The sequence below is a fragment of the Bactrocera dorsalis genome, chromosome 1 (genome assembly GCF_023373825.1).
Source record: "Bactrocera dorsalis isolate Fly_Bdor chromosome 1, ASM2337382v1, whole genome shotgun sequence".
NCBI lineage: Eukaryota > Metazoa > Arthropoda > Insecta > Diptera > Tephritidae > Bactrocera > Bactrocera dorsalis.
The window spans coordinates 61,259,484-61,278,109 of record NC_064303.1 but is presented as its reverse complement, the minus strand read 5'-3'; the positions used below and the strand labels follow the sequence as shown (position 1 = coordinate 61,278,109).

Genomic DNA, 18,626 nt, shown 5'->3' with positions numbered 1-18,626 from the left:
ACAACTATAACTTTGGAAGCAAGATGTTTTTTTTGTAATTTTCGTGACTTCAAGTCAACACATCCAAGCCAAGGATGTTCTGTCGTCCCCTACAAGTTTCATTAGGTGGTTCGAACAAAATTGAATTTTTACAAATTATCTTCGATGATAAGTATATAAAATTTAGGAACTAGAAGCCACGCAAATTCTGAAGTTCCAAAATTCTCACAATACGGTTGATAGTAAATTTACAAGACATCTTATTAAAAGCCATAGAAAAACCCCATTTTCGCCCTATATATTGTACAATTTTAAAACAATTTGCAGCAATTATTGCCCGAATTGTAGTTTTTGAATACCATTTTTGAAAATTTGGAGAAATAAAAGTATTTGTTACTCTCAAGTTCTCTCAATAGAATGTGAAACTGCTTAAACTTTAAATTACAATGATATGATATGTCATTTTGCAGCGATCAAAGGTAGAAAAGTGCATCTTTAAGTGCTATCACTATTTTTAAGAAAGATATAAGACAAATTCAAAGACTGAAGAGTATTCGAGTAAAAATTAATATTTTTCGTTGTTATTCAGATTATTACATTGTCAGTATCTCTCTCTCTTACTCTTTATCTTTTATAATAAATTTTCTAAAAAAATTTGTTAAAGTATTTTTCGGAATACTAAAAAACAGCAAAGATCGTTTTGCCGCCCCCAAGACGTTGCGCCCGGGCCACCGGCCCCCTTCGACCCCCCTAGCTACGCCACTGCCTTAACCCCCTTAGTTGAATAAAGAAATGTGTCATTTAACACAATTCAATTTGATATATAATTTCATATATGTCACAACGCGAAAGCTTGTATCTTGTATATATTTTGGTATGTATTTCAGTAGGAGTGCAGTGTTACATAATCACATGTACATGTATGATAATAGCACTAGTTTACAGTCCTTTTGCGCCTGTAATGATAGAGACTATTTCTTGCTAATTTTGGATTGCTGAAACCGTAACCTGTTAAAATGAAGGCAGCTACAATATCATATTTCAACTCATTTTTAACTGCATTAATGAAATTGCAGAATTCGACGGACAATACTCGAGCCAATTAATGAAAATTGATGACATATTACCTTCAATAACAACTTTTGATGGAAATAATAAAATAATTTTATTTAACTAAAATAATTCACAAACAAGTTATGATTCGGAAACATTGAAACAAATACTTCTGAGCTCTGGAACTTGTGGATGAGTTGAAGACCATCAGACTTGACTCAAAGATGTAAAATTATCATTTCGAAATCAATAGAATTAGAAATAAATTACACAATAATGAAAATATCTGTAAACAAAAAGGGAAGAGGGAAGTAAATTTGCGAGTAGTAATGTGAAGAGAAATGCGAGTTAAGACACTTCATATGCGTTTTTTTAATGTAATTTCAATATGAACTTTGACGGGCTCATTTGTAACAACATCTTAACGAAGATACATATATGCGATTATAGTTTACCCAAAGATAACCATGAAAGCAAAGAAAGCAATAATAATTTTTTTTCTCACAAAGGAAGAAGAAATGTATAGCAGAAAGAGCTACGAGTATAAACGAAATGAGGTGGAAATATTCAATAATGACATTAAAGATACATGTGTTACAAAATTCGTTGACACCAATTACCTTAACGGTATAGACAAAAATAGACTTATAAATATGATAAAAAGACATAAAAGCGTATTTCATAACGTAACTGATACTTTAAAATTTACAAGTTTAACAAATCATAGAATAATAACCAAAAAATATATCTCAGTTGACTCTAAAATTTACCGAGAACCCGAAATACACAAACTGGTATGTTAAAGTAAAGTATAATTAGAGCATCCTCCACTCCTTACAAGAGCCTTGTGGGAACGGAAAACAACCAAGTGATACTGACACCTTGCTTCGCTGCCGCAGAGTTATTGTAAAACACACCTGTAATAAAACCATTTCTTCCGTCAGAAACTCAATGAAACAGGATCTTTCGCTCTTTAAATAAAAAAAAACATAATAAAGTTTTTTTTTAATTAACATCCAACGTAGATTTTAAACATTTGTTTTATATCAGGATTAATTAAGTAAAAATTACTACGGTTTATTCCCGTTTTCGTGAGTTAACCCGAAAAAAACAACAGCGAATTGTAGTAGACGTTCACTGGCATCCTCAGCGAAGAAAACAGAAAGCCCCCCAGTAGACTAAAGAAAATCGAAGAGGACAACACTAGTAAGTTAGTAAACGTTAATAAATTCAAAATGAAAAAAGAATAAATAAAAATTAATAAATTCTAATAATTGTAAAGTGAAAAAACATATAAAAATACATTTTCTTTTAAAGAATTTTAAGTAAAATCATTTTTAATTAATTTGCTATTAAAAACTATGAATTAGTGTAACTAAAAAGAAATTTGTATTAAATTATTAAAGCTTAAGTGAAAGGCAAAAAAAATTGAACCAATCGAAAAGTAATTATTAATAAAGTCGAAACAAGCTTTCAAAGTTTAAGTTAAGAAGAAAGTTAAAATAAAATAATTTATTAAACATATGTAAGTAAATAAATAAGTTATTTTAGAGAAAAAAAGCTTTAAAGCAGTAAAAAAAAAGGTTCTCCAAATCCCAAATCCACCCCGTCAAAACGATACTAATACCTCCTCAACCCCTTCCAACTCACAAACTGTTAATGCGACACCTGATTTAGAGGCATTTATTACAGGGACCGTTAAAAGTATTAATCAAAAATTGTAAAATTATTTTCTTATAAACTACCATCTACTTTTTGATGAAATCCAAAATCTACATATTTGGTACATAGCATTCTTTTTATATTTCTATATCACGCTGTGGAATCGAACAATAACCACGCCTACTTCCCATATAGCAGAATTTTTCATTTCACTTGATTCGTTCAGTTTCCAGTAGAGAAATCAAGAAGCAATGAATATAACGGGATTAAACTTTCCACGAATAATGTATTGAGCGTATGCCATTTTATGACCACAAATTGTTCAAATCCAACAAAAATTGTACAAGGTACCGAATATCTGGACCCCTGTGCACATAGTTGACTTTTGTTCGAAAGTATCAATCCATGTCTGGGATGTTTAATTGAATTTTAGGGATAATATTTCTCTTATAATAGTTTGTCTTTATGTCAAAATTGAGTTGAATAGGACAGATACTTCCTTTAGCTCTCATATACCTAATATAAAGATTTTCGAACTTCCGGGTGACTTTGTATCGCATATATCGGCAAATACTCGAATATGAGTTATCCCAATAAATATAGGATATGGTGTTTTACTCATAACAGTGTATCTTTATGCCAAAAATAGTTATATTTAAGCAAAAATGTGACCTAGCCCTCATATAACTAATATCAGGATTTTCGAACATCCGGTTTACTTTACTCTATATGATTGGTTTTACACCTTAAAGTATTTCCTTGGCTTGGATTCTTGCAAGTTGCAAGAGTATGGAATTTTGATTGCACCCGAACTTAGCCCCTCCCTACTTGTTTTTCTTATTATTTTATGCTTTTCTTGCGGCACAGATTTTCCGCGTTGTGCATGCTTTTCATTTTTTTAGCGTGAAAAGCACATAAAAATTTCAATTGTTTAACAAAAAATTATTTAAAATATTATTATTTAAACAAATGCCTCAAAACATAATTATTAAGTAGAAAATTAAAATTTTATATAAATATTTCATAAAAATATTGAACCTAAGTGAAAGTCCCATTCAGCTAATACCAAAATTGGGCAAATGGGGTTGGTGATGCGAATATATAGCCTATCCCTCCCAAACGTCAACCTCAGCTTCGCGCGGTACCCCCTGTTCGCTACAAACGAGGCTCTGTCGTCCGAGAAAAGGCGGTATAACCTTAGCACCTGCGAGGAGGAAATTCCTACGCAATTGCCTGCCTAGAGGCGAAACCGGCAGCCGAGGAACTAGGCTCGGAAGGCTAATCACCTACTCATCTTAAACCCTCTGATTACCGAAACCGAAATAAACAAAGTGAAGATTAAGAACGATAAATTGATGACGACCTTCAGCATGAAAAATGGATTACGAATAGGAACCTGGAATGTACGTTCATTGCTAGAACCAACTACGCTACCGCAACTTTGTAAAGAATTTAACAGCTACAAACTCATTGGTCTTTGCGAGGTTAGATGTGCCGAATCAGGCGAAGTTACAATAACCTCTGGCGAAAAAATATTTTTTTCTGGAAATAAGCCCACTCAAAGAAGAGAGAATGGCGTCGGATTTCTTCTTTCTAAGTCAGACTCTGCGGCGCTTACAGAGTGGAAAGCTCACTCGGATTGAATCATCTCAGCGAGGCTGCGCACAAGAGCTAGAAACATGACTGTAGTACAAAGTTATGCTCCAACGAATGTAACAGAAGTGGAAGTTAAAGAAGCCTTTTTTAGTTGCCTTACAAAAGTAATGAGTAAAATCAATAAGGGTGATATAGTCATCTTAATGGGGGATATGAATGCCCAAGTTGGTCATCACAATAAGGGGTTAGAGGCGACGATGGGCCGGCACGGGTTAGGCACGATGACTGAGAATTGCGAGATGTTCACCGAGTTTTGCGCTAATTTTAATCTTGTTATAGGTGGAACATTATTCAATCAGAAACGCGTCCACAAAATAACTTGGACATGTCCAGATTAAAAGACTGAAAATCAGATTAATCACATAGCAATAAGTCGTAAATGGCACGGTTCCCTGATAGACACGCAGAATAAACGTGAAGCTGATATTGCAAGCGACCATCATCTCCTAATTGCGCCAGTCAGACTCAAAGTTGCGGCAATTAGTGACTCGAAAAAGAAGACACATAAAAAATTCGACGTAGAGAAACTGAAAGATGAATCTAATGCAATCGCTAAATGCATCTCTCGAAACAGAATACACTCCAACTAGCGACTGGAAAAGTATAAAACAAACTTTCCTAAAAGCAGCGGAATACTGTATTGGATTCAATGAATATAAACGAAAATCCTAGATCTCAGATTCCACATGGGGGTTAATAAACGAACGTAGAGAAATAAAAAATCAGTTAAATTCCGCTAAGACGAGATCCACCAAGGCGGCACTACAGCACACTTACAGCAAAACCGACAAGCTGATAAAGAAAAGAGCGAGAACGGATAAATTCCTTTATCAATTTAGTGACAACTTAGCTAGAAAAGCACAGAAGGCCGCGGAAACGTACCGCACTCGTGACCTGTATCAAACGATACGGCAACTGACCAACGCAACAATGCCACATACCAAGACGTGACATTCACACCTCGTACCCGAATGAGACGGAGATAATAACTGCTATCAGAGCATTAAAGAACAACAAAACTCCTGGGCCGGATAACATCAACCCATAACTCCTAAAAGCTGATCCTCAGACGACTGCGCGGACACTGTTTCCTTTACTTAAAGATATTTGGGCCTCAGAAGAGATACCAGACGAGTTGAAAGAAGGTGTTATTACTCTTCGAGTGTCGATCACATAAACACTTTACGAATGATTGTAGATCAGTCGGTAGAGTGGCGAACCTCTCTACCTTTGCTTTATCGATTTTGAGAAAGCGTTCGACACTCTTAAACATGATGGGATTTGGAGAGCCCTAGTGTGCAAAGGAGTTCCGGAAAAATTAAATAACCTAATAAAACAGCTGTACTCAGGAGCTATCAGGAGCTAGTTGTCGAGTAAGGTGTGGAAATATTTTAAGTAGCGGCATCCAAGTTAGGACTGGTGTCAGGCAGGGGTGCGTGCTATCTCCCCTTTTATTCAATTTGGTGTTGGATTTGGTGATGCGTCAAGCGTGTGCGACTAATAGAAGAATATCTTGGAGTTTAAGCGGTAGTCTTGAAGATTTGGACTATGCGGATGATATCTGTCTGGTGTCCCATAAATATTCGCACATTTCCGTGAAACTTCAAGCTGTTAGTGATCTCGCCGCATAAACCGGACTTAAAATTAATATAGCGAAGACAAAATTCATGCGCATCAACACAACCGAAACACCAAATCTACTGATTGCTGGGACATGCCTCGAAGAAGGCGACGAGTTTTGCTATTTAGGTAGCATCATATCTAAAAACGGTGGATCAGCAGCTGATATACGAAACCGTATATCCAAAGGTCGCGCTGCCTTCGGAATGTTGGATAAAGTATGGAGATCCACACATATGTATATCCATACGTATGAAGCTAAAGATATTCGATTCAAGCTTGAAATCCGTTACATTATATGGCTGCGAGACGTGGAATATTGCAGCGAATGCTTTACAATCCTCTTTTAATCGATATCTTCGAAAAATTTTGCGAATATTCTGGCCTAACGTTATTCGCAATGCTAGTTGGAACAATTGAAATGCACTATCACTACAACAAACAAGTATCAAAACAACATTGACAACAACGTTATCTTAAAACAAAGCAAATGTATCTAAGCAAGCAATATATATGTAAACAAACCTGAACAAATAATGGAATCTGTATCTAAAGAAACTATCAACTAGAAATAAGTAAACATACTAGTTAGAAAAAATAGCAGTAAGAACCATGTAATAAGTCAGTCTTAAAAGGATAAATAAAGAGTACAAATTTCGGTGCAGCTGAAAATATATTCTTTTGACTCATTTTTACTTCTGGTAAAAATTAACTGGGAGCTCTACCGGGATGGCAAATTTATTTGCTATCCAAAAAGCCAAATTTTTCCGAAAGGAATAATTCAAAAAGATTCCACAGGAAGTAGGACTAAATACCTGAAAAAAGTGCAGAAAAAATTGGCAATGAATATAAGTAAAAGACCTGTAACAGCGGACACTACTTCCACAGTGAATCACAAGCAGATCCCGAAGAAACGGACAGCGGTGAATTCAGCAAGATTTACAACAGACCCTGGAACAATGGACGGCGACAATTCCTGAAAAAGTGGAACACGACTCGCAACAGATCCTGAAACAGCGGACAACGTTGAATTCTCAAACCTTAATTATCCATTAGAAAAAAGCAAAGATGGCCCAACTCCAAGCACAAGTAACTACAGTGATGGTAATTATAAACAAGCAACAAAAGGAATTTATGCAAAGATTATCCTCAATCAAAAAGTGAAAATTTCCACAAGCAACATCAATTACCCAAAAAGGCACCGAAAACAAGGCAAGCCAAAATGGTAAATTGTTGTTGAATTCTAGAAAATTATCGCTAATTCAAAACTAACTAAAAGGAAGCATTATATGTAACACGAAAAAATCATTAAGTATATAATATAGAAATGTATTAATTATAAACATAAAAAAATTAACTAAACACATACGAAAAGTGAAAATTTCCGCAAACACAGCCAATAATTCCAAAAAAAGCACCGAAAACAGGAAAATGGTTGTTGAATTGTAGAAAATTGACGCTAATTAAAAACAAAATTATAAGAGAAAAGAAAGCATCATAAGAAACATGCAAAAACAATAATAAGCCGACTCAAAGCCTAGATGTTTTGAAATGAGGACATTACATTTTAACAGAGGGCAGAGTTAAGGAACGTATTCCTTTTAATAGTAACAAACAACAAAACAATCTTTTGTTTCAGTAAATGAATGCATCAAAACAACCTTGAGTTGGAACAATTGAAATGCACTATCACTACAACAAACAAAAATCAAAACAACATTGACAACAACGTTATCTTAAAACAAAGCAAATGTATCTAAGCAAACAATACGAGTATCTCGTATATGTAATCAAACCTAAACAACTAATAGAATCTGTATCTAAAGAAACTATCAACTAGTAATAAGTAAACGTACTAGTTAGTATAAATAGCAGTAAGAACCATGTAATAAGTTAGTCTTAAGAGTATAAATAAAGAGTACACATTTCGGTGCAGCTCAAAATATATTTTTTTGACTCATTTTTACTTCTAGTAAAAATTAACTCGCGGGAGACCAGCCAACACCTGGAGACGGGAAGTCGAAGCAGAAGCACAGAGAAGTGGTTATTCTTGGAGAGAAATTAAATTTATAGCTGTAAATAAAATGAATTATAATTTGTTTATTGGGGCCCTATGTTCCACCTAGGAATTACGGAAAAATATATACATACATATATAAAGTGAAATTAACTAATTGAGATTGTGAAATTTTAGTGCATATAAAAATTACAAATAATTAAAAAGACGTAAAGCGATAAAAAAATAATAACTCCTACTTTTGCAAACAATTAACTTAACGAAGTTTTGTACGCAAAAGTAGTATAATTTAACCCAATTCTGCGATTCCTACCCAAAGGACCCTCCAGGAAAATAGGGTAAGCCCAGCTACTGGTTTTCAAAGACAATAATAAAATTTGAAAAAACGGATGGCTAATCCAAACAATTAGACCTCCAATAATTGATATTGAAGAAAGTCCCCACCAACGACAAAATCAGATACAAATCCAAGCGACGTTTCAAAACAACAGAAATATGACCCAACCTAGTGACTTAACAAATGCCATTCGGCAAGTGTTATATGAACAATTACCGATTTTATTAGAACAGACTCAAAATCAAACAATTATTTTACTAATGTAGAGTGTCAAGGAATTTACCAAGAGCACCTAGATAATTTAGGAGAAGTAGACAAAGTGCCCGACATAATAAAACGTTTAAGAGAATTTTCCGGTGACCCAGCCGAGTTTGGCTCATGGAAAAAAAGTGTAGACAGAATTTTAAGAACATACGAACACACAGTTGGTACGGCAAAGTACTTTGGTATTTTGCATACCATTCGCAATAAAATAACTGGTAACGCAGACACTGCGTTAGAATCGTACAACATACCTTTAAATTGGAGTGCCATCTCCAAATGCCTTACGCTACACTAAAAAGATAAAAGGGACTTGGGTACATTAGAGTACCAAATGACCACCATAGCACAAGGTGTTAACTAGTCTGTTGAAGAATTCCATCAGGCCGTCTATAAACATTTATCGTTGATCCTTAATAAGATATGCTGTATGAAATTCGGCAGGGAATCAGAACAATTAATGACCAAGCTGTACAGGGATAGGCTTTTGATACATTTATTCGCGGATTGCGTGGAGACCTTTCACGTCTTCTCGGCATGAAAGAAGCTGCTGATTTACCAACTGCATTGCATTTATGTTTGAAGTTGGAAAATCAAACATGCCGTACCAATCATGCGTCAAATAGAAGACAACAAAACATATTTAGAAATCTACCCAATAGACCAATGTTATTACCACGCCAGGTTCCGACTCCTCACTTTTCATATTTTCGAACTAGACTACTTCTTCCACCTAGAATTAGCACACTGTAAAACCCAACTATGAAACCCAGACAATCAAATAATTGTTTCGAACAACCACAACGAAGGCCATATTTTACTAATGTGGGTAACCAATTCGCACAGAACCATAACGTACAACGACCATCATACCAACCATCTCATCCTATGGTTGCCAAACCACAACCACGACCAGAACTGATGGACATTGACAGAAGTATTCAAACTAAGCTGATTAACTACATGAACCGAACACAATTTGATTTAGGTAAAATACCACCCATACAGAAGAATTAGTACCAACTATGACTGATTATCAGCAAACTATCTCAGAACAAGAAGAGCAGACAGATTACGATGAAACACTTAGCGACTACACCGAAGTTATTGAAAATAGTGACCAAGAACAGCAAACCGATTCTATTTATCTTATTTTTTTAGAATAACTCACTCCTCACTTCCGTACTTCGAATGTAAGGTGAGGAGCGGACAAATGCTTAAAATACTGATTGATACCGGATCCAATAGAAATTATATTCAGCCAAAACTTGTACAGAATCCACTACAAAATGAAACCCCATTTAATGCAGTATCCGTAGGAGGTAAAATAAAAATAACCCATTACAAAATGGCTAATTTGTTTAATGATCCAAAATCAATAGTTAAATTCTTTTTATTACCCACACTCAGAACATTCAACGGAATATTAGGAAATGACAGTTTGAAGGAACTAAGTGCAATTATTGACACCGAAAGAGGTAAATTGTTCTTTAGAAACGACATGAGTATTCCCATAAAGGAGAAAAAATTTGAATCAGTAAATGCAATTATACCCATATTAGATCATCATACAAATTGTCAAAGAAAAGAATTAAACCGTTTGCTAAAAAAATATCCAATAACACTAACGTTAAAGCCGAAATACGCACAAGTACAGACACACCAGTACACTCAAAATTCTATCAGTACCCCATGGCTTTGAAAGACGAAGTCAACAAGCAAATTAAAGAAATTTTAGATAACACCCTAAAATTCACCTGTATGGATTGTACCCAAAAAATTAGATGCATCAAATACAAAAAAAATACAGAATGATAATTGACTAAAGAAAACTAAAGAGTGTCACAATAGCGGACAGGTACCCTATACCAGACATTAACGGAGTACTTACACAGTTAGGCAACAATAAAATATTTTCTGTGTTAGACCTCAAGATTGGGTTCCATCAGATCCTCATGAAAGACAGTGACATAGAAAAAACAGCGTTCTCCGTGAATAACGGAAAGTACAAATTCACTAGACTCCCCTTTGAGTTGAAAATGCCCTCTCAATATTCCAACGCGCCCTTGATGATATACTAAGGGATCACATAGGTAATATTTGTTATATTTACATTGACGATATTATAGTCTTTAGTAAAGATGAAGAAACTCGTTACAAAAATCTTGACCTTATATTCAAAACTCTAAATACAGCTAATATTAAATGCCAACTAGACAAATGCGAGTTTTTCAAAAATAAAGTAGAATTTTTAGGATTTATAATATCAGACAAAAAAATAGAAACGAATCCGGCAAAGGTAGAAGCCATAGCCAACTATCCCTGCCCAAAAACTTTGAAAGAACTGAGATCATTCCTGGGACAATCAGGATATTATAGAAGGTTTATAATGGGCTATGCTGCAATAGCTAAACCACTAACGACACTACTTAGGGGAAAAGACGGACGCATATCAAAGAGGGCTTCATCTATAAAAATAATACATCTAGATAATGAGGCCAAGAAAGTATTTGAGCAGCTAAAAAAATGCGTTAATATCTGATGACGTAATACTACAATACCCCGATTTCAATAAAGAATTTACATTAACCACATATGCCTCTGATCATGCAATAGGAGCAGTACTCTCTCAATCTGACTGACCAATTGCGTTTATATCGAGAACTCTATCAAAAACTGAAGAAGGCTATGAAACAGTGAAAAAAGAAATGTTAGCCATATGTTGGGCAGCAAAGACTTTTAAAGGTTATCTTTATGGTGGTTCCAAAGTAAAAATTTATACAGATCACGAACCACTTACACATGATTGTAATTGGAAAGGTGGAATTGCGATTAAAATATGAAAGTCTTACCTGGATGAGTACAATAAGGAATTAATCTATAAACCAGGAAAAGAAAATATTGTAGCCGATGCATTGTCTCGAGTACCAAAACAATATGAAATTAATTCAATAACAGAAACCCAACGCAGTGCTCAAAGCTCAATAGATAGAAGCAGACAGAATAACATAGAAAAATTAAAACAAAAACAGGCAACTGACCTAGAAAACCATAACAACGACCGCAAAGAAATTAAAACTTACACACCAGGCAGACAATATTTGTTAAGCAAAATAGCAGATTAGGATCTAAACTTTCACCACGATATAAAAAGGAAATTGTAAAAGAAAACAAACACACAACAATTATTACAGAAAATGGGAGAGTTGTTCACAAAAGTAACATCAAAAATGTTTAGTTAGTAATCTGAAGGTGAATAAAACTCAAATGTCTAACTTGAAAAAAAAAAATTATCTAATCTTTTATAATTCACTGTTCCAGGATAATTTTACTCTTATTGTGGTTGCCAATGGCAAAGGCAAATCTCATCTCGAACTGTACGGACGCACATACCATTACCATCTATAAAGGAATAGGGAAGTTACAAACGTCATCCATAAAAATAATCCATCTAAAAGATCTTCAGCAAATAGAAATTGAACTTCTTAAAATTCGTGAACATACCATTAAGGATCTTAAAACAAGTTATCTCTTCCATACTCTAACTCACGAAATAGAACAATCACTCACTGCATTAAATACACTCACTTTGCAAGACCGCCATCAGGATCAGCCTGGAAATATGTTGCAGGCAATCCAGATCATGATGATCTATTAATAATACAAAATAATTTCAATAGCCTTAATACGAACAATAACAACCAGATCATTATAAATAAACAACTACAGAATAGAAGTAATGATTTAACTACCATTTCAAATATGTGAAAAAATGCAATAAAGAAAGATAATTTGTTTAATAATGAAATAGCAATAAACATAGATACACTGGTAAAACAATGCCAAGTATGCAAGGAAGGAAAATATGTTTCCAAAATCAAGTAAGACTAATAAAAGAAGAAATAATAAATGTCAAATAAGTAACTCAATGGGCAAAACAAATATAATAAATACTTTACTTTTAAACGAAATAGAATTACAAGAAGTCCACAAAATATTTCAAAAAAATAATATAACAACTCTATCAGTCGAAGAAATGATAGAGTTCGCGGAATTATCAGTCTTACATAATAAAACAGCTATTGTTTGCATTGTAAAATTTCCAGAATTAGAAGCAACTAATTATCAAAATCTATTAATAAAACCAGTTGTAAAAAATAAACTAATAGTTCACTTAGAAACAGATGAAATATTTTTGTCCGAAAATTCTATGTTAAAAGTACCTAAAAACTGTAAAATATCCAACAATATAAAAATTTGTAAAAAAGATACAACCGTTAACTTAAGAGAATCCAAATGTATTTCGAAATTAGTTGTGGGCAAAGAATCGCTGTGTGATTTCAGTAATGCAGATCATATCCCGGAAATCGAAGAGATTGACAACAGCTTAACAATTTTAACGGCAGTTTAGTACAAAATAATATAACCCATCATCTGAAATGAACATATCTCGTACACTATTGGAATGAGAACATAACCATAAATAATTAACAATTCAGCAGCAAGGAAAAACTATATTGAAACCCGGAGCACCACTCATCCAAATGACTCCAATAGAACTGGAGCGTCTACAAATACTATCATTGGAATCCCTACACGCACTCAATATAAAAATAGGAAACAATTAGACCAAATAAATACAGATTCCTCCTCGAACCGTATAGCTATGATTTTTCTATCGGCCATTATTATAGCAATAATTGTAATACAAACATTTTGTATAAAGACAAAGGAAAACCTAAACCTAAAAATTGGAAAAGTTCCGACACAAATGAATGAAACGAACAATTTTCCTAGATCTGCGCAACCACAATTTAATAACATACCATACTTTTAAAGCTACTTGAGGACAAGTAGGAATTTGAGGAGGAGAGTTAATACAACAAATATTTATTTCAACAACATTCATTGCAACAATGTAGTTGTTATAGTTTAATAACTTTTTATTTCAACATAACAATATTCATTGCAACAATGTTGTTGTTAAAGTTTAATAACATAAACAAACATCCACTGCCACTCCGACAATATTGCTGATCAATCAACAACAATAATCAATTTTAATTCTGCTGACCATTCAACATCCGCTGAACTCTGCCGTCAAGAATGCCGACGCCGCTGCCGTTGAACCACAGCTAGTTTAGGGTAATTTGAAGATTCAATGTTCCGTTTCTTTCCAAAACTCAATAAAGTAAAACATTAACTTGTATGTCCCTAAACTCCTCTTAAACGACTGGACCAATTTTGATGAAATTTTTTGTGTGTGTTCAATGAGATTCGAGGATGGTTTAGATTTAGAATTTTGTCCAATTTGTTAGCTAAATACTAACGCAAGTACGGTTGCGTTTAACCTATTGGCGGCGAGTTTATGTACATATCTACAAATCGCGCAATAACTAAAAACGCTGAGTTTGCTGTGAGTTGTTGGGAGCCAAAGTGACTTAAGAGAGCAACGACATGATGGTGTAGAAAAATGTTTTAGCTTCATTATAGCATGAGTCGCAATACGAATAAGTTCTGTTCTCTTTAAATAGTTGTGTTGTGACAAGTGTACTTTTATGCTAAATATCCGTAGATATTTAAAAAATATAGGAAAGATAAGTGTTGAAATATTAGAAAGCAGAAGTTTTATTTCGTTATTGTTGCTGCATATTATTGTAATAATGGGGTAAACACCAAAATAATTTAGGGGGGTACGTCAACAAGCGACCAACGCACATATAGAACATAACCAAAGGCGAATCAAGCCTTGTCTCGAGCATCACTTAATGGTCTAGCGTTTGAATATAATCTTGAAATAAACTATTCGTCACGCCCATTAATCACGATCGTCAGTATAAACAACATTGTCATGCTTTCAAGTACAAAGGTGAATCAGCTGGTTTAAGTAGCGCATCTGGGAAAATTGCATTGCCACCGCTCAATATACCACTGGAGCATTTAAAAACACGTTTAGCTGGAACCACCTCTCAATCGAAATTGTTTTTGCGGAAAATTCGTAAATTCATGCTTTCAAATGACGTCATTTGGAGCAATCATGAAAATGGTCGGAACTTTGAATTTACATTCAAGATTCAAGGTCAAGTGTACCATCGGATCAGTTCATTGCTTCCAATGCCTGATGTCGATCCAATTATGGGAAATAAAGAGCTATACGTCACTGTCATTAAAGCAGACAAAGTGCCCTATGGAGAGCACGTAGGCACACATGATAATGTTTCAACTATTCATAAAGTTGCAGTTGTTATGGCTGGTGACCCATGTGTCCTTCAAGACAGAGTCAGATGACCGTTCTTTATTAACTTCAAAATGCGACTGACGCTTACATATTAAAATGAACTGATTGAAAGTAAAATGAATGCATGAATACATATATACAGTAGTATAAATAAAAATAAATGTGTATTCTATTAAATTGCAGAGATGCCAATAGTGACAAATATGGTGATGACAGCTCGGCCTCTCCTGACATTAACTCGTCCCGAGTTATTCGTCATTAATAGTATCTTCAGGATCACCATCATCGTCTATCTCTGGAAACAAGGCACACCACGGTTTCATCTTGTCGGATGTTGCAATTTGACTGTAATGACGTTGTGTTCGCTGCATACCTTCGATATCTTCAACGACGTAACGATCAAACCTCAATACTTTCTTTACCACGTAGGGACCTTTGTATTTCGGATGTAACTTCTTCGATTCGCCCGTGTTTGGAGGAGGAGCTTCGACCAACACCAGCGCTCCCTCTTCGTATCGTACTGGTTTGGTGTGACGTGCATCAAACTTGGCCTTCCACTTAACTCGTGCCAATTTGATGTTTCGTATAGCTTCACTTCGTCGACCATTCATTTGGAGATGTTCTTCTTCATTCTGGATGGCTGCTAGCATCAAGTTACCACTTAAATCGCGTAGGGGAAAATCATATACCAAATCAATCGGCGCAAACTTCGTTGTCGCATTCACCTTAGTATTTAAGGACCATTGTAGCATACGAACATGTGTATCCCAATCTTTCGCCTCACTGGTCGATGCTCTCAAAAATGCCAATACTGCTTGATTAACCCTTTCTGCCAAACCATTCGAACGGGGTGTACGCACAGCTACCTTAATATGTTGTATCTTGTTTGCCTCGCAATAGTTACCAAATGCTGCGGACGTAAATGCGGTACCTCTATCTGTTACAATTCGTTGCGGTAAACCGAAGAATAGAGTCAAATCATTCAATGCATCCACGACCGGTTTGGTTTTCGTAGATCTAGTTGGGATAACTACCGAATACCTGGTGAGTGCGTCTACGATGACCAGAACGTACTCATATCCACGTCGACTTTTCACAAAAGGCCTAAGATGATCCAAGTGTAAAGTGTGAAACGGTAATTTTGGAACCTCCATGCCATAGAGTTCGCATTCCTTACGAATCGGTTCGCGACTGTAACAGCATTCAATACACGACTTGATAAAGCCCTTTGTAAAGTTCCTCATGCGCGGAAACCAAAAATGTTGCATGATCCCTTTCAAAGTACCGTCGACACCGGGATGACCCACATCGTCATGGCAGAGTTTAAGTATTCGCCATCGCATGCCTTTTGGAACAACTAACAAATTACTCCCATTCCTTATTAAGCGAAACAACCGGTGATTCTTCAAACAGAAACTTTTCTTTATGTCACTGCGTTGTTTATCATCGTCTTTACCCTCGATTATGCGTATTATTTCATTAAGCTTGCAATCTTGCCTCTGCATGGTGCTAACCCAATCGTCAACTGTCAGCGTCAAAATCTTACTAGATACGTCTTCTACCTGTTCGTCCCCTCTTACTGGTGCACGACTTAGAGCATCAACGTGACTCATCGTTGACCCGGCCCGATGTATTATGCCATAGTCGTATTCCAACAATCGTAGTAGCCAACGCGCTACTTTTGGAATCATAGGTTTTGACATCTTTGCAGTCGTCATTGCCTGACAATCTGTTACGATGGTAAAACGTTTACCGAGCAAGGACATTCTGAAGCGTTCACATGCCTCAACCACAGCAAGCACTTCTAGCTCATATGCATGCCAATTATTTTCTTGTTGCGTACATGCCCTACTATAATATGCAATTGGTTTCAATCCACTTTCATCTCGTTGCATAAGGATAGCGGCTATACCCAAACTTGATGCGTCTGTATGGAGCTCATGGTCCTTTGTGATGTCGTAGATTGTCAAAATTGGGGCTTTACTTATCAACTCGATTAAACGTTGGAATGACTCTTCACATGTCGAGTCCCAAACGAAACTTGCGTCCTTCTTCGTAAGCTGGGTGAGAGGCTTAGCGATCAATGCATATTCGGGAACAAACTTCCGGAAAAAACCTGTCAACCCTAAAAACCTTCTAACTTCTACCTGATTTCGCGGCGTTGGAAAATGTTCAATCGCCGATGTTTTTACAATGCCCGGTCTAATACCATTTTTATCTACCTGATGCCCTAGAAAAGTAACCTCACTTTTCATGAATGAACACTTTGATAATCTTAGCGTTAACCCTTCTTTCTGAACAATTTTTAAAAACTCTTCTAAGTAAAATAAATTTTCTTCTTCCGTATCAGTAGCTATAATCACCTCATCCACATAACTTACAACTGCTTTATTCAATGGTGCAATCAGCTGAGTCATCATTTTTTGGAATGTACACGGAGCATTTCGCAAACCAAATGGCATTCTATTGAACTCATAATGGCCATTGTGCGTTACAAAGGCGGTAAACGGTTTTGCTTCTTCCTCTAACTCGATCTGGTAGTAGCCAGACATTAAATCCAGCGTGGTAAACAACTTTTTACCAGACAGTGTCGCCAAAACACCATCAACTGTCGGCATCAACCACGGTTGTTTTTCAGTTACAGCATTTAACTCACGGAAATCGACGCACAACCTATCCTCCCCATTTTTCTTACGCACCATAACTACTGGTGATGCATATGTGGATTCAGATCTACGCACAATACCCAATTGCATTAACTCATCTACGATTTCCTCAACAACACGCTGTTTAGGAATTGGAATACTATATGGTTTCTTATAAATTGGTTTCGATGACGTTAATTTGATATTCATTCTGAATCGCTTTGATATGCCTAGTTCAGGTAACTTTTCACCGAAACAATTCGCATATATATTCACCATTTCAACTAATTTTTGCTCCATCCCTACCCTCAACTCAGCACCTATATCTAAAACATCTCTTTTAATTTGCATGATTGTGCACATGCCTTCTTCAATGACTACAGTGCCTTTGGATAGGACATCAATACCAACAATTGCTTCGTAAGTCATCACTGAGTCGTCTATTACCCATAATTCGACAGATCGTGTAGCTTTATTCATTCTAATATGCGCTAACATTTTTCCGTGGCAGGTAATCTGACTACCTCCAAAACCAATTAATCTTTCATCGCACTCAGTGATACACAAACCACACTTTTTTTGCTATTGATTTCCTAACCAGTTATCTGCTACTGCCTGAATCAATTAGTGCCTTGCACCTTACATTTTCGTTGCCAAAAATTTCAATGTCCATGCACAACTCTTTGCACTGATTTCTTTCTATTTCTATTTTATTCACTGACATATCGTTTTCTTCAATTTCTACTCTTTTAGCACTTTCCCCACTTTCACTATCTTTTATTCCATGCACTCGCTCATTCTGTTTAACCTCTCTCTTTTTTCGAGGCTTCAGACATTTCCTTGCAATATGCCCTCTTTCCTGACAATTAAAACATATAGGGCCATTTACACTCTTGCTTACCCTACTTGCTACTTCTGGCGTTTGCTGTTGTTTGTAGTGAAATTCATTTGGCTTAAATTTATTCTCGCCGCTCGGTGGTATACTCAACAGCGATTGTAATAAATCAGAAAACTTTGTAAATTTCATTGCACTTAAAACCCTACTCAAATTATCGTCCACTAATCCATTAATAATATAGCGTATTATAGACATATCGTCAATATTATCTCGTCGGCCTATTGCTAGCATTTTATAATAAAATTCGTCAATTTTCTCAC

The 18,626-nt window shown here is 35.5% G+C and overlaps 2 protein-coding genes across 19 annotated transcripts in view; both read right to left on the bottom strand.

Annotated features, from left to right (window-relative positions):
• Nucleotides 1-18,626, bottom strand: part of LOC105224078 (voltage-dependent L-type calcium channel subunit beta-2) — a 995,088-nt gene that overhangs the window by 720,193 nt on the left and 256,269 nt on the right. The window lies entirely within an intron of this gene.
• Nucleotides 1-18,626, bottom strand: part of LOC125780351 (uncharacterized) — a 296,278-nt gene that overhangs the window by 184,116 nt on the left and 93,536 nt on the right. The window lies entirely within an intron of this gene.